General features: G+C 34.7%; 1 protein-coding gene across 1 annotated transcript in view; it reads right to left on the bottom strand.

Moving 5' to 3' along the window:
• Positions 1–5,402: 5,402 nt before the first annotated feature.
• Positions 5,403–25,901, bottom strand: part of MSR1 (macrophage scavenger receptor 1) — a 251,146-nt gene continuing 230,647 nt past the window's right edge. Inside the window, exon 12 of the transcript XR_013993184.1 lies at positions 5,403–6,460. The gene's annotated coding sequence lies outside the window, so the exon portion shown is untranslated. The remainder of the gene's footprint in view (positions 6,461–25,901) is intronic.

Below are 25,901 nucleotides of genomic sequence, written 5' to 3'. Positions count from 1 at the left end.
TGCCTCAGTTTTTAAAAAGAGTACTTCACATAAGCGTGGTAAACAGCAGCACACAACCTGTAAACCCACAAACATAAGTCTGAGGGAAAAAAAAGTATTCTATCATGTGGGCTTTCTGCTCCCCACACTACACACACATGTCCAAATCTCAGACTCTCAAGAGAATGCCCTGACTTGTAAGAGGAATCTCTGGAATACCTCAGTATAAGCCCAAGTCTACACCAAGAACAGGATAAGGCCATGGCTTTTGAAATTAGATCCATCCTCATACCTCCATTCTTTCCTATGGATTTCAAAGAGATTTCTGGACAGGTTTACAGGAGACTGGAAGTAGCAGGGAGAACAGAGGAAGAATTGTGGACCCCTGTGTTCTGGCATGTATGTGAGAGTGTATATGAGATGGAGAAGAAAGTGTGCTTCTATATGATGTCTGGAGTAAAGAAAAAATTGTCTTGGGTACACTTGGTTCATTTCTCTTCATTTCCTTTTGGTCTGCTGGAAATACTCCATTCCTCTCCCACCTGCTTCTCATTTTTCAACCTTTTCTCTCTGGATGCAGATCTCTCACTCAAGGTGCTTGGGTCTGAATCTTTTAAACAGCTGTCCTTGTGTCCTGAACACAGGTATCCATGGGGCATCCTCTTCTTCTGCGCTCCCATCCCCACTGACTTCTCTTCTTCTCAACTACATTCTCTAACCAACATTGATTTTACCTAGCTGACACCATCTTCTTTGCTGCCCTCTCACATGGCAGGCTGTGAGTTGTAATGGAAAGAACAGGACCTTTAAAGTATTTTCATGAAAGCTCTGACTTGGAAAGCTAACTTGCATTTTTTTAAGCCCGGTGATCTTGAAAATGTGGTACAACTTGTCTGAATTCATATTCAGAGCTTAACAAGGAATACAACTCAGGAACAAAGCTCAGAGGCAAAGTTTACATACAAATCCTGAAGATCAATATCCAATATGTCTACTTTGTAATCAAGTATGGCACTGGGGGCCTCTCTGTACTTGTCTAACACAAGCCCTGGTACTCAACAGGACACAGATGAACATTTGTTGACTGAGTGAAGAGCCTCAATATCCTTCTTCAGTCTAGGAATAAACATACCTTCCAGGATTGTTGCAAGAAATAAAGGAGATGATTGATTCTTTCACTCAGCAACTACTAATCACTGCATACAAATTACGTAGCCATATGGTGGGACACAGTGGACAAACAATATATGTTAACTTGCTTTTCCCTTCTTTACCCCTGTCCACGACTCACTGTAGGAGACTGCTGAGAGCATTCCTCTTACTTCCCAGTGCCAATCCTGGCCTCGTGTTATCATCCTCAGCTTCTCCACAAGCAGAGTAAGCACATATCCTTTGTCTGTAGTCAACTGAAGGAAACCAATTTATCTGATTCCTGGCTGTCATGGATCAAGGACCTGCTTTAACTCTCCCTCCCCTGCTGTTACAGCAGTGCAACAGTGAGGATGGAGTAGAGATTCTTCAGCTTGGAGTTAGGACCCGTTGATTCGGGTAGGTTATTACATTCATAGGGAGATACATTTCTCGGACTAATCCGTGTATCCCATAAAACAAGGAGGTTGGATTATTTGATCTCTAAGGTACTTAGTTGTAAAAAATCTAGTACTTACCTAACATTTAATCTCACAGAGTATCTGATAGTATTTTATTTTGTTTCAAGTCTTACTTCTTTACCTCAAGTGAAACTCTTTATAGGCAGAGATTATGACAGCTATTTCTAGATCCCTTGCATGCCCAGATCACTCTTTAATGAAGTAAGAGCTCAACTTCTTATTCTGCAATTAGCAAGAAGAAAAAAGAATGTTTCAGATTTGTGTAATAGCCTCTGGGGCTTAAAAATCAAAGATATCACATTTGGTCAAGGTTCAAACACTCAGTTTGCAGAGTGTTTTACAACCTATAACATTCCACATCTATCAAGGTATTTGGAGTGAATATATTATACATATCACTTTATACTTAAAATCATATATTAAGAATAACATTTATTTCACAAAGGGGACTTGCATAAGCCTAAACTTCATCATCCTGGAATTTATTTTATGAAAGATATATGCCTATCTTAGAAAGATTCATCAGTTTCCAAACAAGAAATTTTTCAGATGGTAAATCCAAAAATTAAGCATACTTGGCCCAAAGGAAAGGTATTATGTTAAATCTGTAGGAGATAACAAAAAGTACAATTAAAAAAAAAAAAGTAAAGCCTAAATCAAAGAAATCCATGATGAGGTACAATCTCCCCCACAACAAAATGTGATTTCAGTTGGGCATCCCTGCTGAAAGACCTCTGTATCTTTCAGTCTCCCTCTTAAACTTGCAAACCCTGTTGGGGAGGCTCCAGGGATAGGAACAAAGATGGCTGTGATGGGACTGGGTTTTGCAGAGCCCAGCAGAGCACCTATCCGTTGAGTGACTTGCTCTCTGCCCTGTCACAATGAACTGTTATGGTTCCACGGCTTTCTCTTGGGTTAAAAACCTAAAAAAGGAAAGGCAAACAGCTTGGAAACCAGACTGTGTGTCTCACCCCAGTGCTGAGCTCTGGGGAGGGGGCATAGGTCCGTGCCTCTGTTTCAATGGAGAAGGAAAGCAAGACAAGGGCTTTAGGGAAGTTGTGCTAAAGAAGACTGAGTGCTTAAAACATTCTGTCCAAGTTGTTTTCCATTAAAGGTAAAATTTGATACCATTCATCTTTACCTTCCTCTGTCTCCTTAGGGCCTCTATTTCTACAATTGCGATCTTTGTCCTAGTGTAGCTGTGACTGTGATTTATCAAGATGTTAGATCTTGTTTATCTTTTTTTGCCATAGCTTATTTTTCAAGCATTATATCTCTGAAATATCCAATTTAATCAGCCTCATTCAATAAGGTTCATGGTACTCTGAGACTATGAAGTTAAATATTAAATCAGTTATGATTATGTAATGTTAGAATTCATCCAAAACATGTTATTTCACTCAGAAATGTTGAGGCAGTGTCTTTAATCTCAAAGCTAATGTTTGTCCTCAGTAAATCTTTCCATTTTGGTTTTTTCCCCCATAGTTGATTGTATAAAATGGCTATTCCAATTTAGTTATATTATTTGTCATATAATTTTACTTGCTGACATTTATATAATTATTTCCTACTTAAATTCACAAGCGATATTTTTCTACTAACATTCTCATTGCTCAAATATTATTCTGAGTTGCTCATTTCTCATATATATTATTTCTAGCCTTATTACTGTATGAGAAGTTTCTTGCTTATCAACTCTTTCCCATTACTTTAATTCAACAGGAATAAATTATTATTGGCTCTGTGCAAATTCTATTTGTCTGTCCTAAATTGTCAACCAATATTAATTAAAGAATGAAATGAAACAATCTAGAAAGAAATGGGAGTGAATGATAACCAACTAATTTTAAAAGGATACTGTAAAAAGAATTTTCAATGAAAGTGTTGAGATAATATTGAGACCAAAAAAAAGGGGGTTGGGGGAGAAGAGTTCTCTGTATATTGTGAGAAACAGGAGGGGCCAGGTAATCTTCAGAAGCAGATAAGTTTCATTTCTAGCTTCTATGAATTGAAATTGTCTTGGAACTCCTCATCTCTGTATTCCTATTGTTATAAATACTGATCCCATATATTGAGGAAGCTTTTGCTTTTCTTAGTCCTGAGAGCTAATAAGCACCATCTTCCATACATTCTAGGTATTTATTTTAGTGATGATGGTGAATTCACTGACTGTTTATAGTAAATAGGAGCTGTAACACGTATCAATCAATGGTTGGTGCTGACTGGAAAGTGATACTTTAATAGCAGATCTAAATTATCTAAAAATATGTTTCATCATCTGGAACCATCTGGAAAGTAGTTCCGTTTTCTAACTTTTCTATTTTGACCAAAGCCTTGTTATTTTTTCAGTTCCCAAGGTCAAAATCAGAATAAAAAATTGTTTAACTCATTATTTATTAAGTATCTGCTATGTCCCTGAAGACATTGTTCTAGGTGTTTGTGCTTTATTCATCAACGAACAAAACAGACAAAAATCCCTGCACTTGGTGGATCTAGAGAAAAGAGACAATATACTACAAATAATTATTGTATGGAAATATTTTACACACATACATACATACACACACATTACTATGAGGTTAACATGTTATTCTCATTTTACAGGTTAAATAACTGTGCTTAGAAAGGTTTAAATATTTTTTCAAAGACAAAGGACAAATGAGCAGCCTACCCAGGGACTGAAACTTGAACACTCTAATTTCAAATTGTGAAATAACTATAATCTTATTACTTCAGTTCAATGTTAACTGATTTCCTCATTTCTAAGTTTCTCTGACACCTTGGGTTGACTCTCCTCCATTTTTACAGCTAACATTCCAATATTAATTTACTGGTTGTCCCTATTACACATATTTTTAGCATCTCCTGCTTCTGATCTAGCCTTCCCATCACAATGAGGGTAATATCTTTAAGGTAGTGCATTTATGATTTTTTCAGATTTCAGCAGTTTTCCACTGTGTACATATTATCTTTCAAAAACTTTATCTTGGCATTAAAAGGTCTCTTCAATGCCATCTACTTTGCCTATTTTATCTTCAACAACCACCATATTCAGAATTTTCACCCGATATTTACTAATGTCAGTCCTCCCAAATACAACATAAAAATCCTACCTATTGAGCCTGTTTCACACACGTAGAAATCTTTTATCTAAAATCTTGTTTAAACAACATCTTTCCATGGAAAATTCTTTAACCATCCTTGTTCACACTGGCTTTTGCAGTCTTTTGTGTCTCAAAGTTTATCATATAACTTATTTTATATTGTAACTTGTTTGGCAAGATATCATTTTGTAATAATAAGTTCCAAAATTTTATAAGCCAGACTTAGGTATGACTCTCATGGATAAAAGGCTAACCTGAACAGGAAACAGCGATAGGATCATTATCTTTGTTCATTCTCAAAACCACTCTTCAAATTTCTTGGCCTCTGGCCCATTGTGCTCTTCTATTTACCCCATACTTTCCTTTTTATTTAAATTTGTGACATTTTATGCCTTCACTTCACCCCTACCTTTCTTTGCCTTGGACCTCACCACCTGATATTCCTATTTCTCATCTCACTCCAATACTAGTCCAAGGAAGATAAGCTCTGGTAGTTCAGGTTGTGATGAGGAATAAGGGAAGAGAAATCAAAACCCTCACTAACTTATTTCTTATCCTGCACCTCTGTCATTTGTTCTCTATTTCCATCATTGATCCCAGCCCCATCCTATCTGCTCTCCCTCTTTCTCCTGACATGAGGCTCAAATCAAATCTGATTTACTGCATCAGACTTGCCAGTACTCTACTCAAGTCTCGTGTTTTTTTTTTTGACGCTTAAGTTTACAGTTAAATTTATCTCTAACTAATCTCTAATTTATCTCTAACTAATTTATCTCTACAGTTAAATTTATCTATAACTAACATAGAACCTTATTTTTTTTGTCTATCATGTTTTAATAATAATAATAAAGAGTGGTAAACATTTGTTTTTTGGTATTCATTGAAGTGGAGAGATGGGAAGGTGATAATATTTACTGAGTGCTAAAAAACTGTCAAACAATGTTCCAAGCATTTTATAAGTATTGACACAATCATTACAATAGCCCAATGAAGTCGGTGTTATTATTATTCCTATTTTTTAGATGCAGAAACTAAGGCACACAGGGATTAAGAAATTTGCCCCGAATTATACAGATATGAAGCAACAGTATAAAAACTCAGATAATCAGGCAGCAGAGACAGTTTTCTGATCCTCTGTTCTGTATCTCTCTATTCTACAACTGGCAGCAGCAAGGGAAGAAGTCAAGTTCATCCCTGGAACATTATGAGAAAAGGAATGTTGTGTCTAGGTAGTTGTCTAGGACAAGCAACCTTCCTATGTATTTAGACAGCTTCTCATCCTTTGATCCTCTGAGGGAACCATCCCTGACCCTCACCCGACTAGAGTCCTCACCTCAGGCCATGGGAGTCACCATTATGCCTGGGAGGACAGAATTCCACTTCTGTTAAAAGAAAAAAAAAGTTCCAAGTGTTATCTGTGATAGGTTACATTTCTAGTATTCTTCATCTAGACACTTCATTTCAGGCAATTTATGGACCAAATAAGCTTTTGTTTTGTTATATTATAAGAAATCTTCAGAACATGCTCTTTGCATTTCAAATAAGCTTTAGAAAACTGAAGTCAGCAGTGCTTCTGTTTTTTCCATCCCATTACACAACTCTAAACACAGCTGTCTTTCAGGACAACGTACCAGGTGTTTACTGGATGTGACTGAGAGATGCCTCCTCCACGATTTAGCTGACTTCCCTCTGTTCCTCTGACTTGGCCAACATTTCATAGACTGATGCCGCTGGTGACGAAGGGGTCAAGTAAGAGTCTGTGCTCACCTGCACTGAACAAAGATAAACAATAACTACATATGTACAAGATTCTGAATTCTCTCTGGAGCTGCTGCTCAGAAAATATCTTTTGTCATCCCGACTTCTTCACTCAAGCCAATGCATTTCAGTCTCCTTTCCTTTAGCGCTTACCATGTCCTAGACTGCCTCAGTTGGTGGGAGGAGGAAAAGAGGAACAAATAAAACACAGTCTTCTCCTCAGCACAATTATAATTGTTTACCTCTTCATGTTAGGATGTAAAAGTATAAATTCATTTAAAATATTTTCATGACTTTTTTCTCAAGTAGTTACCAAGCAACGGACTTGTCTAACAATAGTTGTTTTAGTAAGAAAATAAAAAGATGTGACAAAAGACCTTAAAATAATAATGTTAAAGAAAAAAGAAATAGTGTAGCCAATCCTATTTCTCAGAATGGAAAAAATAATTTTAAAATATTTAGAACTGAATAAAAATTGCTTTTTCATAAATATAGCAGTGACAATCAGAAAACATCAAATTACTTTTGTTGGAATTTGCATAAGGAAAGAAAGATATATAATATAGTTCTACTCCTGTACAAAATGTCTCTCTTTAATAGAGTAATAGATCATATTAATTTTAACTTTATAAAGAAAAGTGGACATAGTCAAATTTAGTACAAATTCTCCCAGTGAACAGAAACAACAAAAGAAACCAATATATGTAGTCTTTTTTTTTTAGTTTGTTGCTGTCTATGATCTTCATTTAAAGTAATCACACCATCATAATAGTGAAAAGATTACAGAAAATATCAGTTTACAACAAATGAGACAGCTTTAAACTTTAATATGTGAACAGCTTGTGCACATCCCTACTTCTTTGTTTTACAGTCTAACACAAATTTCCATGGCATGTTTGGATAGATCAGGAGAAAATTTAATCTGGGATTTACCTCAACTTTATATTGACTCTCTACATCATCTGCCGAAAGGGTTACAGGGTGAATTTATGATTCAGAAGTTCCTACCTGCCCCAGGTGCTTTGGTCTATGAGACAAGAAGTACCTGACACTCTCATCTTTGCTTCTTAGACTCCACTGAATTGAACTGGCTCAAGGAAATCCTTCAGAATCAGCTTAAAATATAAACTATTTGAAAAGAAATGAAGTTACTGAACTACTTCAGGTTCCCTAATGCTATATGAGAACCCAAAGGCAAAGATTATTTGGCAGGGTCCACAGATTCATTTATGTGCAAGATTTATTGCCCTACTTCAATCTGAAGAGGACATCCAAGCAGGCTGAACCCCCGAGACCAGCCAGGTGCTAGAGAGGCTCACAGCCTTTAACTTAACAGGCCGTGCCATCAGTAAACAGGAGAAACAATCTTTTCTACCAAATGTGGTTGAATGTGGAAAACCTGCTTCATGGATCAAAGTTTCCCTTTCCTCTATCTCTCTGAGTTCCAGATTTTAAGCTTTTGAAGATTATCTGTGAGCTTTGAAATCTGTGTTCCCTACGCAGGTTGGTGATTCAAACAGAACAAAATAAACTTTTTCTTCATGTATAAACTGCAAATCATCATTAAAGAAGGACAATTAAAGGATTATTCAAAACTACATATAAATTTGTTTGCGATTAGCAGTTCTTTTATTGATGACAACTGGCTGAGGCTGTCCGGTTTTTGCTGTGGTGTATGAGGGAGTGTAATGTAGTGGAAAGAATGTAGACTTTGGAATCTAACATTTTTTGTGGGTCTGTCACTTAGTGGCTCTGTAATCTCGAACAAGGTGTCTAATCTTTCCAAGCCTTATCTAAACCACTGAAAATACTCTAGGAACACATTGCTCTTCATAAGACTACAAAGGTGTATTGACACGAGACACTCAAGATGGCATTGCTTTTTAGAGATTCATGAATTGGTTGGCTTTACTATGAAAAATGCATGCCATTGGAATAAAGTCCATTCAGCAGTTTTTCTGTAGACAAACACATGAAAATATAGAGGGCTGGCAGTGACATCAACAAAGCACAGTTTATTTATCATCAGATCCCACAGATTCATTGCAGAATTTGTCTCTTCACATGGATTTACTGCCACTTTGGAGGCAAGGTCCTGTGAAAAGGTTTTCAGACAGACTCCCCTCTTTCAATTTCAATTTTGCCTTGCCACTGATTTAATCTGTGTCACTTTCAAATTACTTTATCACTTAAATGATGTTTTTCTCTCTGTAGTGTTGTGATAACAATACCAAATTTACGTGTGGGCATCAGGGAGTTTAAAAGCAATGAGGTATGTGCAGTACCTGTTTCTGTCAGGTTCTCCCTTGCCTCTCCTGTTTTTTGATGGTCAGAACAAAGCTATATCTAGGATGAAAGTCAATGCATAAAAACCTCACTCCTGGCTGCAGCCAGCACATTCAGGTGAGCTTCTGAGCAGCGCACTTAGCAGCCGTTCTAAGCCCTCCAAACTGAGTGGCTTCATGCAAAACTAACTCTGCTCACTTATTAGAAAGCCTAATAAAATCCACAGAGCTAGAGAAATTGGCTAGCCATAGCATTTTCAGGTATAAGAATTTTGGAGGAAACGGCATCAATTATTTCAAAACTCCCCAAAGACTTAAACATGGCCAGGGAATATTATTTTATAATTTATTTTACAATTGATTATATTTAGAGTATCTTTCTAGCAATTTGGCTTTCATGAAATTTGGCTTTCTCATAAACAGCTCAGATTAGGAAAGAGCTAGTATTAGATGCCAAAGACAAAAGAATATGATTTTGCGAAGGTAAAATTTTCTCCAATGTTCTCACTCCTAACTCAGGAGGAATTAATTCCTCCATCCGGCACAGTCCACGTATATTTATGGAGTACGTTCAGTATATACTACCAGCATTATGCATCATGCTGATTTTATTTCATTCCTGCTTCCTGCCCATATGCTGACAGCCACTTGATGTCAGGGTCTCGTTCACTTATAAATTCCCAAGCCCTAGCACATAAAAAGTTTCTAAAACAAAATCAATGAATGGATGGTCAAAGTACTGCTAAATTTCATTTTCTTGTTCAGTGGGTAGGCCATGTTACCTGAGGAGCAATCTGGAATTAGCTTCACTGTCTCTATCACCTGGCCTTCTCTGATACCCTGTTTCCCCGAAAATAAGACCTAGCCAGACCATCAGCCCTAATGCGTCTTTTGGAGCAAAAATTAACATAAGACCGGGTATTATATTATATTAATTATATTATATTATATTATATTACATTACATTACATTACATTACATTACATTACATTACATTACATTATATTATATTATATTATATTATATTATATTATATTATATTATAATGTTATGTTATGTAAGACCTGGTCTTATAATGAAATAAGACCGGGTCATATATTAATTTTTGCTTCAAAAGATGCATTAGAGCTGATGGTCCGGCTGGGTCTTACTTTCGGGGAAACGCTGTATCCCCTTCATTCTTCTCTCCTCTCACATTCAACATGAAAACATACCCATAATCAACATCCTTTAAGTCTGTTTGTTAATTAGTTTACTCTTTCCTGTGGGTAAACCTCAGATCTTTCCACAAGAGTAGATTTTTGTCTCTAACATATCTTTTGTGTGAGTACCAACTCAGGCATATTCGTTTATTGGTGAAGTAAACATTACCTTACAGAACAAGTGAGTTTTTATTTGTTTGAGGCAAACAGGCTAAAGCCAGAATGAATAAAGAATATTTTCTGGTCAGTCCAGCTTGGACATAGCTCTTGAGGATAAAAATACCACCATCTTCCTTCTGTCCCACAGAAGTTTAATACCATAAGGAAAAAGAAATGTTAATGTTTTATTTATGCAAAAAGAAAGAAGTATTTATATGTTATTTGAACTTTGGTTTACAGTAATATAAGTAAGTCATGACACGTGTCTACTGTAGTTTAATAATTTTATCAGCTATAACAGGAAGAGAGTATTAAAAAACGAAATTGGCAGTTGCCCATGCATTCATTCATTACATAACTATTTACTGAATACCATCTTGTGCCAAGAACTGTTTTAGGCACTGGGGATATGTCATCATTTTTCCAATTATTGATATTCCTGGGGTATATCATTATTAACGAAAATTATCTTTCATAGAAGAAAAATATCATAGTGTAGTGATACTGTGATTTCTGAAAGCTTTCCATTTTGGAGTCATCTCTTGTTGCATACATCCAAGATACAACTATGAATGTTCATAACATCTTTATCTATCATTTAATTTTTATTTCAAGGGCTACAACTGTAGTTCAACGTCTCTTTACAAGAGTAAACAGAATTTCTGTTTACAATCAAGATAGAGAAGACAGCTATTTATACCCAGATAACTATAATTAAAGGTATGATTTTTAAGAGAAAGAGAAAAAAGTGTGTCACAGTACAAAAAAAAAACAAAAAAAAAAAAAGAAGAATTTTATAATGTTGTAATGTTGTTCCGTTCAAATACTTCAATGGCTTTCCATAGGAAGAAGTTACAACTGCTTAGGCAACATTAAATTCCTTTCAAGTATTTTCCCAATATACCATACCAGTCTTATCTCTTTCCAATCTTCCAATCCCCTAGATTAAACACAGGCTCTAGCCAAAGCAATCCTTTATTGAATGCCAAGTGTATTTTGTTCTTTTCTGTCTTCATGTGTTGCCTCTCTTCTACTGTTTTCTCTTAAATTGCCCTGTAAAAATCTTACTTCATCCACTAATTATCTCTGCATACCTAAGATAAGTCTTAGTAAAGCATATTTATTTTATATTTATAGAATAATTACATTCTCGCTTCTGTGATGGTTATATGTTGTCTGTCTCTCTGTCTCTCTTACACACACATACACAAATAGTGTTTCCCTCCCTCCATTAGTATTTAGCAAAATTAGTATTTAGCAAAATACTTTGTAGAGAACAAAGCAAAATACTTTGTAGAGTAACCTTAATAAGTAATTAATGTTCTTATTGACATATGTTCTTTTTGTTTGATCAGTTTTTCTGGATTTGCCTTATAAACTTCTTTTTAAAACAATGTCATGTTGCTATGTTCTCTCATCTTCCTTTCTTTGTGGCCTAAGTTTACAATCTCAACCTGGATCTGACTGAAATCTTTAGGCATGCTCCATCACATTTAACATTTTTATTTCCTTTGAATGTCTTCAATGACTGTTTTATTCCATTTTGTTTCTTTTCCCCAAAATGACAGCAGCTTATACTTCACATTTTCATTTGCATTCAAGAACCATCCTTTCTGACTCAATTGGCACTTACTTAAAGGATTTGCCTTCATTGAAAAAAGCCTGCATGGAATCTATTCTCCAAGTTAAAATGCTAACCGTTCCTTTCATTTAAGGCCTGCTTTCATTGTAACATTAATTCCTTAACATGTAAAACAAATATACTACCATGTTGCCTTGAAAATAATTCCTAGCCAAACAATCAGCTTTAATGCGTCTTTTGGAGCAACAATTAATATAGTACAATATAGTACAATATACAACAATTACTATAGTCTTATAGTAAAATAAGACTGCGTCTTTATAATATAGTATAATATAATATAATGTAGTGTAATGTAATGTGATGTAATATAATATAATATAATATACGACCTGGTCTGATAATATAATATAATATAATATAACATAACATAACATAACATAACATAACATAACATAATATAATATAATATAATATAAATTATATCTGGTATTACATTATATAAAGATCTAAGGTCTTATTATCTAAGATCTTTATCATACATATTATATTATATAAGACTGGGTCTTATATTAATTTTTGCTCCAAAAGACGCATTAGAGCTGATTGTCAGGCTAGGTCTTATTTTTGGGGAAACACAGTATGTAGCATCAGCTTCAACTATAACATTTGTTTCACTCATACTTGAACAAGTCTTAATTACAGTGTATATGGTAAACATTTGCTTGTTTTCGTTGAACTTCCAGCTAATTGACTATATACTTTCCTACAAATAGTTGTGTTATTTTCACTTCATTATTTCTACTTAATTTCCCACTGCTAAATTCTGCATCAAAATATAACGACTCACTCCACTATGCAGCTTTTTTTCTGTTAATCATTTGTGTTTAATATAGTTCACATACAGAAAAGTTCACACACACAAATTTTACATAGCTTGATAGGTGACAACAAAGCAAACACTTGTGTTACAACTGTAGTTAAAAAAGAGAATATTGTAAGCATCAAAGAAACTCCCTCCATGCCCCTTTTCAATCACTACTCATCTTCCCCAACAAAGATAACCACAATATTTGATTTCCCTGCTTTTCTTTATAGTTTTATCTCCCAAACATGTATAACTAAATACTATAGTTTTAATGGAATAATATAATATGTGATCTTGATCTTTTGTAGCAAGCCTCTTTTACTCTAAACATTATGATTGTGAGAGCCATCCATTTTGTTGAGTGTAATAGTTACTCCTTCATATGACATTATGTTCTATAACATTCTAATAACAAACATAATGCAGTGTATTAATCCATTCTACAGCCTGAACATTTGGCACAGCTTGGCTGTTTTCTGTTTTTACCTTACAAATGATACCATTATGAAAATTTCTATCATTCTCTTTCAGGCATGCAATTTGCTGGATATAAACTCAGAAATAGAATTGCTGGATTGTAAACTACACATATGTTCAGCTTTTGTAGATACTGCCAATTTTATAAAATGTTCTAAACAATTTATACAGTCCCACCAACAGTTTAGGAAGTGGCCCTTGTTCCAGATCCTTGTCAACATTTGTTGTTGTCACTCTTTTTATTTTTACTAATTCTGAGTGTAGGAATGTGTGAGTGATGGTATCTCATTGAACTTTCAATACACATTTCCCTGGTGACTAATAAAATTGAGCATTGATTCATGTGTTTATTGACTGGATATCCACTGTTACATGACTGAGCTTTTGCCTCTTCGATTTGGTTGTATTTTCCTGGATATAGGTCACTTGCCCTTTAAATCTCTTACTCTGTCTTTTGATGAATATAAAGTCTTAATGTAAATATGTCTAAGTTAAGAATCTTTTTCATTCAGTTTATTGATTTTTTTATTATGTTTCTTTTAAGAAGGAACGTGCTGATTTCATGAACATATTCTCTTTGTGATTTGTCGTTCTCATTAAGATCAAAAATTCACCTGGAGTTGATTTTAGTATATGGGGTGTGATAGGCATTGATTTTCAAATGACCCCTATGAATATAAAATTGTCTTGGGATAACTTATTTAAAAGTCTTCCCTCACCCTACTGCTCTGTAGTACCACCTTTATCAGGCATAAACTGTTAATTCTTGTGTTTGTTTCTGATCCCTATTAAATTCGTCTAATTGTCTATCCTTCCATCAATATAATACGACATTAATTTCTATAATTGTATTATCTTTTGATATCCAGCAGAACAAATATTCTTTTTAAAGAGTGTCTTAGCTTTTCTCGCCACATGTTTTTTCATATAAATTTTAGAATTAACATCAATTTTCACACAAATTCTGTTGGGGATTTGGGATTGCAATAAATACATTTGGAGGAGAACTCATATTGTCAATATCAGGACTTCTAATACATATGACGTCTGACAATTAAGTATACGAACTTGCCACCATGTGCTTACATTGGCAGCAGTATACAAACAGTTTGATAAGGTTTCATAACCTTGGCATATCAGTGTCGCACAGTTGTGTTCATGTTGATGTGTGGCAATATCTTGCTGAGTGTCATTCATTATTGTTGTTGCATGTTTTGTGGGCCATCGTGAGAATGTCTGAGCTTGAATTAGAGCAACAAACAAACATTAAATTTCTTGTTGAAACTGACAAGAGTGGAAGGGAAATCAGGGACATGTTAGTCCAAGTATGTGGGGATAATGCCATGAAGAAAATGGCAGGGTACAAATGGATTAAATGTTTTTCTGAGAGGTGAGAACGCGTCACTGATGAAGAGAGGTCAGGGAGGCCAGACGAGAAGAACTGACGAAAATATTGCAAAAATTCATTGAACTGTGCATGAAAATTGTCGTCTGATTGTGAGAAGCATAGCAGACCAAGTAAACATCAATAGAAAACAGTTAGAATAATATTAACTGAAAATCTTGGCATGAGAAAGGTGTGTGCAAAAATGGTCCCGAAGGAGCTCTTGCATCACGACAATGCACCAGCTCACGGGGCACTGTCTGTGAGAGAGTTTTTAGCCAGTAAACAAATAACTGTATTGGAACACCCTCCCTACTCACCTGTGAATTCTTTCTTTACTGAAAGAAGTGACTTCTTTCTTTACTGAAGATAATGGAAATATTGAAAAAAAGACATTTTGATGACATTCAGGACATCAAGGGTAATACGACAACAGATCTGATGGTCATTCTAAAAAGAGTTCCAAAATTGCTTTGCAAGGTGGACTAGGCAATGGTATTGGTGCATAGCTTCCCAAGGGGCGTACTTCAAAGGTGACCATAGTGATATTCAGTAATGAGCTATGTAGCACTTTTCCTAGAATGATTTCATGAGTGTAATTGTCAGACCTCATATATGGTGACAGAAGGCGATTTTACTTTGGGTGGTGAACGCACAATGCAATATACAGATAACGTATTATAGAATTGTACACTTGAAACCTATATAATTTTATTAACCAATGCCACCCAATAAACTTAATAAACACTAAATCTTAAACACTAAATCTTAAAATTAAATAAACACTAAATTTAACAGAAATACTAAATCTTGGAGTCTGATGTAGGCCTCAGTTTCTCCATTTGTATAATGAGGATAAACATCTCCTATTATAGAGTTGCTGTGAATATCAAATGTGATCATTTATAAAGTTCCTACCATACACTAGATACTTAAATATTACTAGCTTCTTTCTCTTCCCTTTCTTTAATTGTCAATGATTTGGTAATACAAAAATTGTTCTGTCATAAAAATGTTCACTGTAAAGAACTGATACCAAAAAACACAAAACCTTAAATAGTGAAGTTCAAATCTTTGACTATGCATCCTGAAATCCTTATTTTGCGCTCAGAATATTTTAGTGTATTTAATTTTCACAAAGGGACACCTGACTGTTTTGTTTTGTCTGTGAATCAGTAATGTTTTCTCCCTCAGAAAACTGTGCTGTGCTCTTCCTCATCCACAGAGCTATTGGCTCAAAACATGGCTACTTTGCTACTGGAGTCTTGAAATTTTTCTTCGTTTACTCGAATTGTTCTAATAATTATTATAGTGTCCCTCCCCCCATAAATGTGTTCCATCTCTTGACCCATTTGCCTTGCCTGTGGGGATCCAAATCAAAAGGAAGCACTTTGGCCACTTTGGATTTTTTACAACATTTTTTTAAGTAAAGAAAACTACCTATTATTTTTTTTTAAATGTATTTCAAAGAGCTATCATATCCTAAAATAAGTTTAACATGTCTCCTCCACCTTTTAGTTTCTACTTTATTTTTTTCTTTAAGAATATGATTCTGTGAAACACTTATATAAATACAAGCCTCAGATAAAATTATCCTTCAAAATGCTGGATAACAATTTATTCAAAATGCTTATTGAAAATTTCAGCTGCAAATTTATTTAATTCCTTTGGAAGTGCATTCAATTTCAAAAACATTTGCTTAAATGCATTAATATAACCCCCATTTTAAAACTGGTTTGTTTTAAGATATCAATAGAGGTTTTGGACATTTTTCTTCAAGTTTTTATAGTTTAACTATCATTGTCAAAGCAGATGTGCACACTTACATGTATATGTGTATGTATATCTAGCAAGCAACATAAGCATGACAAACTATCACTAAACAGATTTGAAAAAAAGTTTCTCAAAATATTGTGTACTATATAAACCTTATATAAGAAAACCAGGATGTAAGAGAAGGTTTATGCTCCCCATTTTTATTCCTATTAACGGTTCTATTGTTTGTGTTTTTTATTTGTCTGTTTGTTTTTACCACAGACTTGAATGGCAGCCAAGTTATTTGATAACTTTTATCATAAAATCTCAGACTGGGAAAAAGACCTTAGAAGTATCTGGTGTTTGTCAAAAGTGGATGATCATCTGAATCACATAGGATGCTTTAAAAAAAATACAAACTTCCCCACCCCTGAAAATTCTGATACTGTAGGTGAAGGTGAATACCAAGAATCTGTCGTTTTTTTTAAATATCCTGTGATGATTGCCAAGGATGAGCTGGATTTCCAATGATGAGTTCTACAGTTATCCACTGTAGAACTGTATCCTCTCTATAATAACTTTGCCAAATTATTATTTGGTCTTGATTGGACACCTTTGGTGATAGAGAACTCTCTCTAAGCAACAACTTGCATTTTTTATCTCTGTTGTGATAATTTTCCTATATTGAATGAAATCTGTGTCTGTGTCATTTCCACCTACGTTACTTAGCTCAGTTATTGTTTGTGGCAAAAATAATTCTAATTCTTGATCCACTGACAGTTCTATGAATATTTGGAGGTGACTTCCTCAGGTCCTTCAGGATTAACAATCCAAATTCAAGTACTTTTTTTGTTTCTCATGATTTTTTAACTTTTGTCCCATCTGGTGGTTCTCCTCTGGACATTTTCTCAATTGTTTGCCTTTTATCAAATATTTTTTCTAGGTAGTATGAAGAGAAGTGTATTTTAATCATTCTAGTTTCCTTAAGTTTCAAAAGCTATATTTGGTTAAAAATAGCCCTGTTAATTCATATAATTCTTACCTTTAACTAAAATTATCTTTATCCCTCACATGTGCTAATGCTAAATGATGTCTTGTTCATATAATTAATGTAATGACTTTTTTTGGATTAAAATGTCAATAACTTTTTATAGCGACAGATGGTTACTAGACTTATCATGGTGGTTACTTTGCAAGGTACATAAATGTCAAGTCACTATGTTCTATACCTGAAACTAATATAATATTTTGTATCAACTATAATAAAAAATTAAATAGTATAAACTTACAATTAAATAAATTATATTAAAAGTAAAGTGGAAAAAAGCAGAGAGATAAAATAAGAATTGAGTAGTTTTATTTCTCCATTGACAAGTATCCATCTCTCAATCTTATGGAAACTTGGCCTTAATTCTCATTTTCTCTCTCTCTCTCTCTCTCTCTCTCTCTTTCTCTCTCTCTCCCCCTCCCTCCCTCTCTGGTTAGTATTAAGTTCTTTCCTTTTCTCCCTTCCTTCTTTCTTAGCTCCCTCCCTCCTTTCCTTCCCTTTTCCCCTTCTGTCCTGTCACCAAAATAGTTCATATTGGATCTGAGCCATACTTGTGCAATTCGTATATGTTTATGTCACTCTTCTGTATTTGGCTTTGGTTATGATTTCATATTTCTATTTTAAAATAATATTTATTGTTAATTTCCAAATTTTAAATGCAATATATATCCCTGTAGAATTTTTTTTTACCTTGAAATGTATAAGGAATTAAAACATACACACGCAAAAACCCCAACCTACAGAAATAAGCACCAATATGCTTTATTTATTTTTTAATCATTTTCTTATTGTTGCTTTTGCCTTTAAACTTTTTTCCAAATTCATTAAAAATCTGAGGTCATAAGAGAGATTTCTTGCAGTAACACATTGCTCTAGATATTTTTGTCTTCCATCCTTTATCAGGATTGTATTCAATTTGAGTTAAAATTAACTTTTGAGAATTTTCCAATCTTACTGGATTTTCATTTCAGAATCTCTGCCAAAGATTTATGGTCTTTTTCTCTTCAAATTTTGAGATCAACCATCCCAAATTTTAGTTCGCACAAATGAGCAGAGCCAGTTTTTGCTTTGACAAACTGAAAGACCACATGATTGCTTTCCTCATGGTTCCTGTGGAAATTCTTCGAAAACCAATTTTTTTCCTGCTCGTCGGAATTAGGCCCGGAGTTACCACGAGGTTCCGGGTCACTTGACTAATTCCAATTGTCTCAACTCTTTTTCCTGTGATTTTTCTCAGTTTTAAATTTTCACTTGTTTTGTGTCTACTCTGAAGTCTTCTGTTCTTACTTGACAACTAAGAAATAAATATTTAATCTGAGTTCTTGGTGAAAACTATATTCCTCTCTGAAAAAACTGCATCTTTTTATTTTCTTCAGCAAAAAATGAGCACTCTCTTTTCATAAACATTTATGAACAGTACCAGTTTCCTGACATTTTATTGCCATAGGAATTGCATTCATTAGTTTTTGACCAATATTATTTCTAGTATATTTATATGATAGCAATCTAGCTATCATATAGCTAGATAGCATAAAACTATTATTATTTAAAATCTAGTTTTGTATTAAAATATATTTGTCTTTAAAATGAGGAAAACAGAACATAGATTTTGGGGGGAATATATACTACACATTATGACATAAGCTAAGGAAATACATGGGTAAAATTTTAATTTTCATAACATAAATTAGTTTTAATAGACTTATGAAATTAGAATATTTTCTTAAAGAACTCTCCATTTTATTGTAATTGCTCAGTATTAAAAATTACTTTTTGTAGTTATATTTCAACTTTGGTCAGAATTTACAGATACACATATGTAATTTACATACATTACATAGCACTATCATTGGATATGCTTATATATTGTGATGCTACATACATATTTTAAGAAGCTGGGAATTTAATAGAAGTCTGTCAGTGACAAACTGGTAATAATGGTAATAATGACCATTGAAGAAATATCTCACAGTACCAGACTTTTGGGACAAATGAGTGAGTCAGATAACGTTATCTACTTCTAGTCAGATAATTTTGGGTGAAAAGTTTTGACTGAATTAAATCTATAATATAGCTTAATTATAGATAAAAAATCAGGAATGCTTTCCTAGATTTATATCTCTGAGGCCATTTTTCTACTCCAATCCAAAAGGAGTTACTAAAACTTATTATTTTGACAAATTTTGGTTGTAGTTTCTTTGGCAAATCTGTGTCCAGAAATGATGAGAGAAGTTAAAGTTTTAGAGATAAAAGCTGTTAAAAATATACCCAGATGATTCCCATATCTTCTCCAATGGTATTATACCATGATCTTCATACCAACCTCCTTTTCTTTCCAATCTTCTTATGGCATTAGTAGACAGTTCATAAGTAAATTAACAAAGCATGCCATCAGCATTCACAATACTTTACTTGTTCAAAGAATCCTTAGTGAATAATGATGCTATAAATAAAAGGCATTTAACCACATCTCCATCTATTTAAAGATGATATATGCCGTAGGTCTCCTTTCACTTTGTACTCAATCCCAGAACTACGTCATTTAGAAAAATGAGAATTTCTTCTTGCAAATTAAATAAAAACAATTATAGTTGTGTTATTTTGATGTAGTTTCATTTTAGTATAGAGATGCTTGAATTTAGTTTATCCTCAGCTATGTCTGATAATGAAAGCAGATGGAAATATGCATTGCTTTTAGTGCAAAATTCATGAAATAATTTCACTGGTAGAATTATTTTTAAGACTCATGCCTGAAGAAAATGATAAACCTAATAGTCTTAGGAAAATCTTGTAAAACAAATAGCCAATAAAAGTACAGCTTTGAGGGTAATGGAACCCTAATTTTGGAGAAACCCAAAGATTTTCACAGAACGTTGAACAAGTATTGCAGTGAACTTAATCCCTGAGAGTCCATCTGTCTAGGTTTGTTTCTCTGCTCATTTTAGGAGCTATTGTATGTGGGCTACTATTAGTCTTCTTTCTGTCTCAATTCCCTCATGTCAAATTAGGCTAATATCTGTGGTCAGGATTAAATGTGATAACATTTAGAGAATGCGGTAGAGTAATTGGCATCTGGTAACCACTCAGGAAATGTTGACCATTATTATGAAATAGGTTTGCACACTTTGGGTCATGAGTCCCACCGAAGATTATAGGAATTTTGAGAGTTGCATGGGTAAGAGTGAGTATAAATGTTGGAATGAGTGGGTGGGTATGAAGTAAACTCAGATTAGTTCACTGGTACATTGATCTATCCTACTTGTCCATCATTTTGACTGGGTGCCGCTTTCTCCTCATTCTACCTACCTGTTCTTGATCCACTCATCCTGCTTTCCCAAAACTCAGACACAATTGTCACAGTCTGGGTCAGTAATCAATCTGATTTAAAATCAATGAAGCAATAAAAGGTAAAAGATGTTATCATCAATCTTTCCCGCATCCTTAACTCAATTCCATAGCTATTCTAGCTACTGTTGTGGTTGTGTAATGATTCAGGACAGGGAAGTTTGTAGATAGAAAAGAAAATGTTAAGTCCTCTGGCCGTCAGTGAGTTAGCAGTATTGTTGGGATATTTTGGTTGCTTTTCCGAAACACTTTCCCACAAACTTACATGTTCTGTCCAAAGAGTCTGCTGTTGAGCAACAAAGTTTGAGGGAGCTGGGTCTAATACAAAATTCAGGGCCCAGGTGGCTAGGGGAAAGTGCAGTTACAAATTTGGGACCCATTACCCAGAGGAAATAGGGAAAGGTGGTGGGGAGGGGAAGAAGGGAAATGTGAAGGACAAGATGTGTCTATTTCCCAGCCTAAGTTAATGCCATCCTCTCTCTTTTGGGCAACGGGAGAGAATTTCTTAGAGCCCAAATCTCACTAAATTCCTAACAACAACAAAATAACATTCAACTAACACTTATATCACTTCTCTCTCCCACAGACTATAGAAACTTCAGGCATTTGGATATTATTTGGAATATCATAATTTAAGTAGATGCTTTCCTAGAAATGTTCCAAAGCCTCTTTATAGGCAGAGACTACATTGTATTTGTTATCTATTGATATGTAACAAATTACCAGGGATTTAGTGGCTTGATAACACGCGTGTATTATCTCACGTTTATGTGGGTCAGGAGTCCAGGCACAGTTTAGCTGGGTCTTCTGCTTTGGATCTTAAAAGGTTGCAGACAAGGTTATCATCCAGGGCTGGATTCTCATCTGAACTGCTCTAGGGAGGCACCTGCTTCCCTGCCCGTGTGGCTGTTAGCAACATCCAGTTCCCTGCAGCTGTAGGATTCATGGCAGCCTGTGCCTTCAAAGGCAACAAAAGCAGAGAGAGAGAGACTAGGAATGCCCTACTGGCAAGAGGGTACAACATAACCCCGGGAATGACATCGCATCATCTTTACCATCTTCTATTGGTTAGAGGCAAGTCACAGGTTCCGCCCACACTCAAGAGGAGGGATTATACAAGGTGCAAACATCCCTTAGCGTCCCTTAGCTCCTTAGAACCTAAAGGTGACTTATTAGACATATCCACATACCAGGGACTGTGCACTCTTCCTTGCGCATGATATCTGTCTAACTTGTTCCAGCCACCGCTCCTCTTCAGGATTTTCAGAACACACAAAAAATTTTGTCTCTTTATTACTACCATACTGAACGGGTTCAAAGGAGTTTTTATAGATATTGTTATTTGATACTGGTGTTCTTCAGTGTTAAATTTCTTAAGCTTAAATATGCTTTTGTTATTATTTAATAAAATCGCTCAAAAAAGAACAGCTGTTTTTCTATATTTGCTGTTTTTAATTTTCATTGATATTTATTTTCATAGTTGGTATCTGGTTGCTTTATGTTTTAATATTGCAAGGTATTATAGAATAAACAAACCCATATAATCGTTTTTTAAAACTGTCAAAATCTCATAATCATTTATGAGAATGTAATCCCCTTGAAATTTTGATCACCTTTATTCGTTCAGAATGGGCTATCTCTCATATATTGCTTCTTGCCTGAGAATTCTTCGCCAACGTATTCCTTGTGGTTTGAAAAATAAATGTTGCTTTCTTATATTTTTGAGGCAGCATATGATGAAAAGTTGATTTATTTATTTTTTTTGCCAGTATGACTAATAATACTATACATTCTGTTTTCCTTTAGTTCTGACAACCTTAACTAGAAGAAATGCTTTCACATACTTCTTCTTTTACCTACCAAATCAGTCACTGGGGTAGTACAAACCACATCATAATGTGGCTCTTTGGAAGTCTGAGAAGTAAGTTTAACTGCATTCGGTTTCATCAATTCACAGAAAATGCAAATGATACTTTTTGAGTACAGAAAAAGAATGAGCTTCAAAATAAAATCTCAGGTAAAATTTGAAATAAATTTGAACCTATATAACTATATGTAATTTTTGAAAGTCTCTATCTTTGAAAGTAATCACCACTGAATACAAATGTATTATTTCTATTCTGGTGATGCCAGAGTTCCTGGTTACTTAGAACCAGAGCCAACATGGTGTCTCCACTATGACATCAGAATGTAGCCAGAGTTTTACCCTGTGTTCGTTCCCTGAGAATATGCTTACATTTCTTGTTTCCCAGAAACTTTCACACAGGAATGTGGAGGGTACCAAATAAGGTTTACTGAGTACATTAATGACACATTTAATGAATAAATAAGTATTCTGATTCCTGATGTATTTAATATCTGTAGGTATCTGAATACAGATTTTTAATATGTAAGCATGAAAATATTCTTTATCATTTAAAGAGAATTTTGTTAGGTTTGACTTTTAGGGATTGTAACTAGTCAAGACACTTTTGAGGAGACACTTAAAATAACCAAGCATGCATAGCCGTGGGCATACTCATGGCTTTATACCAGAGTAAGAATTTCAGAGAAGTAATCTCAACAAGAATTGAGCTTACAGATCGAGACCTGTGTCCATGAAAATTAATTGTTTTGCAGTCTAGGATATAATGCTTTCTGGTGTGTATCAAGTAAGCCATGTATTATCAGAACGAAAGTATTGAGTAGTAGAAAGCATTCTAGATTTGGAGTAAAAAGGATTAGCTTTCAATTCTAACTCTGACACTGGGATGGAAGTTTCCCTTACACCCATCTTCATCAAATGTAAAATGGGGTAGTAATAGCTTTTTTCCCTGCTTTCCAGGGCTTTACTGCATGCCAAAAACATACCTGACAGTGCTTTGGTAACCTCAAAGGCAACTATAAAACTGTACGTTCTTATTAGGACTCATTTCTTGAAATGTATGTTGTCCTTGCAATATAATCACACACAAATTTGTAATATTAACACTCATGATGCTGCAAGGACATGTACCCAGAAGAAGGCTCAAAATTTAATGAGATATGAGAACAGTAAATACCTAAGTTGGTAAATAATTTTTTCCTACTTTCTCAACATACATTGCAGTAAACTTAATAATAATAGTCTGACATTTAGGGAAAGCTTATGTCTGCTCATGTGTATATCTACAGTTATGTGCATGGGGAAGAAGGAATGAGTGACAAGTCAGAGGAGGCAGATACGCTGTCAGAAATATCATTTGGATTATAAGTGAAAGTATTAGGAAACTTCCTCAGAGAGGGTCAAGTTGTAAGAAATTGAAAATGGGAAATACTTGCCCTAGAGATAAATTCTTCACACAATATTTAGTTTGTCTCCTCAGAGACTATTCCTTCAATTTTAGAACAATACTGCTCACTGAGATTATAAAGTTAAATAACTTTTCTTCAGCTAATTGTAGACTCCATTCTAAAAAAGAGCAGAAGAAACAAAAACATTTGCAGAAAGAGAAAAATACTGCCTGAGTTGAGGTAATATTTCTTTTCTTGGCTCCTATGTTTTAGACATCAAGTATGCTTAATGTAGAGTGTACTTATTTTATTTTAACACACACTGTAAATAAACCCTACTTAAATTTACTGACTTGCTGATATGGCATCAATTCATATTTCTAGATTGTTACCAGGAAACTCCTGTGAATTTCTTTACACAGTATGAAGAAAGCAAACATTAGTTGTCAGGAATACCTAATTTTCAAAGACAAATGAATGGACTATTTCAGAAGAATTAACCAACCCCGTCCACAAAAACCTGAATGCTGTTAAGCGTATGTGTGTTCAAACGTTATTTTTCATTGAGGCCTTCCCTCACCATCTTATTAAAAATTATAATGATGGAAGCCTCTTTGTCAAAAATTATCTGTCCATATTTATGTGGTTTTAAACTTATGGACCTTGGATTCAAAGAGCATTTTATGAATTTGACTCCAAAGGCAATGGAAGTAAAAGCTAAAATAAATGAATGGGACTATATGAAACTTAAAAGCTTCTGCACAGCAAAAGAAACCATCGACAAAATAAAGAGGCAACTGACTGAATGGGAGAAGATTTTTGCAAACAGTGCCTCTGATAAGGGGCTAATATTCAAAATATACAAGGAACTCATGAAGCTCAACAACAACAAAAACAAACAACCCAATTGAAAAATGGGCAGAGGACCTGAAGAGACATTTCTCCAAAGAGGATATACAAATGGCAAATAGACATATGAAAAAATGCTCAACATCGCTAATCATCAGAGAAATGCAAATAAAAACCACAATGAGATATCACCTCACCCCAGTCAGAATGGCTATCACCAACAAGACGAATAGTAACAAGTGTTGGAGAGGCTGTGGAGAAAAAGGAACCCTCATACACTGTTGGTGGGAATGCAGACTGGTGCAGCCGCTATGGAAGGCAGTGTGGAGGTTCCTCAAAAAATTACGAATAGAATTACCATATGACCCAGCAATCCCTCTCTTGGGCATCTACCCCAAAAATTTGAAAACATTTATCCATAAAGACACGTGTGCACCAATGTTCATTGCAGCTTTGTTTACGGTGGCCAAGACATGGAAACAACCAAAATGTCCTTCGATAGATGAATGGATAAAGAAGTTGTGGTATATATACACAATGGAATACTATTCGGCAGTAAGAAAAGATGATATAGGAACATTTGTGACAACATGGATGGATCTTGAGAGTATAATTCTAAGCGAAATAAGTCAGACAGAAAAAGCAGAGAACCCTATGATTTCACTGATATGTGGTATATAAACCAAAAACAACAAAAGAACAAGACAAACAAATGAGAAACAAAAACTCATAAACACAGACAATAGTTTAGTGGTTACCAGAGGGTAATGGGGGTGGGGGTGGGAGATGAGGGTAAGGGGGATCAAATATATGGTGATGGAAGGAGAACTGACTGTGGGTGATGAACACACAATGGGATTTATAGATGATGTAATACAGAATTGTACACCTGAAATCTATGTAATTTCACTAACAATTGTCACCGCAATAAATTAAAAAAAAAAATCATACAACTGGAAGCCTAAAACCTTCACTGCATGGTGTAATGGGAAGAGATTTTTGAATAAATCGTATTTACCTTTCACACAAGCTGTGAACTCACAGCCGTCTAAATTATATCCCATAGCCAGAAGCAACACAGCTTAGTCATAGAGTAGATGGGGTAAGTCTCCAGAACAACACAGCAGGAACATGCTTTCACAAACTTCAGGTAGCGAACATTTCAAAAGGTAGACAAATGTTTCTCTAATCGTGATCTCATTATTGATTTACTGTATTTCCTAAATCACAGTAATAAATGGATT

This window comes from Rhinolophus hipposideros, assembly GCF_964194185.1.
Source record: "Rhinolophus hipposideros genome assembly, chromosome: 4".
NCBI lineage: Eukaryota > Metazoa > Chordata > Mammalia > Chiroptera > Rhinolophidae > Rhinolophus > Rhinolophus hipposideros.
Note: the sequence above shows the minus strand (reverse complement) of the source record. Positions and strands in the feature narration are given on the sequence as shown.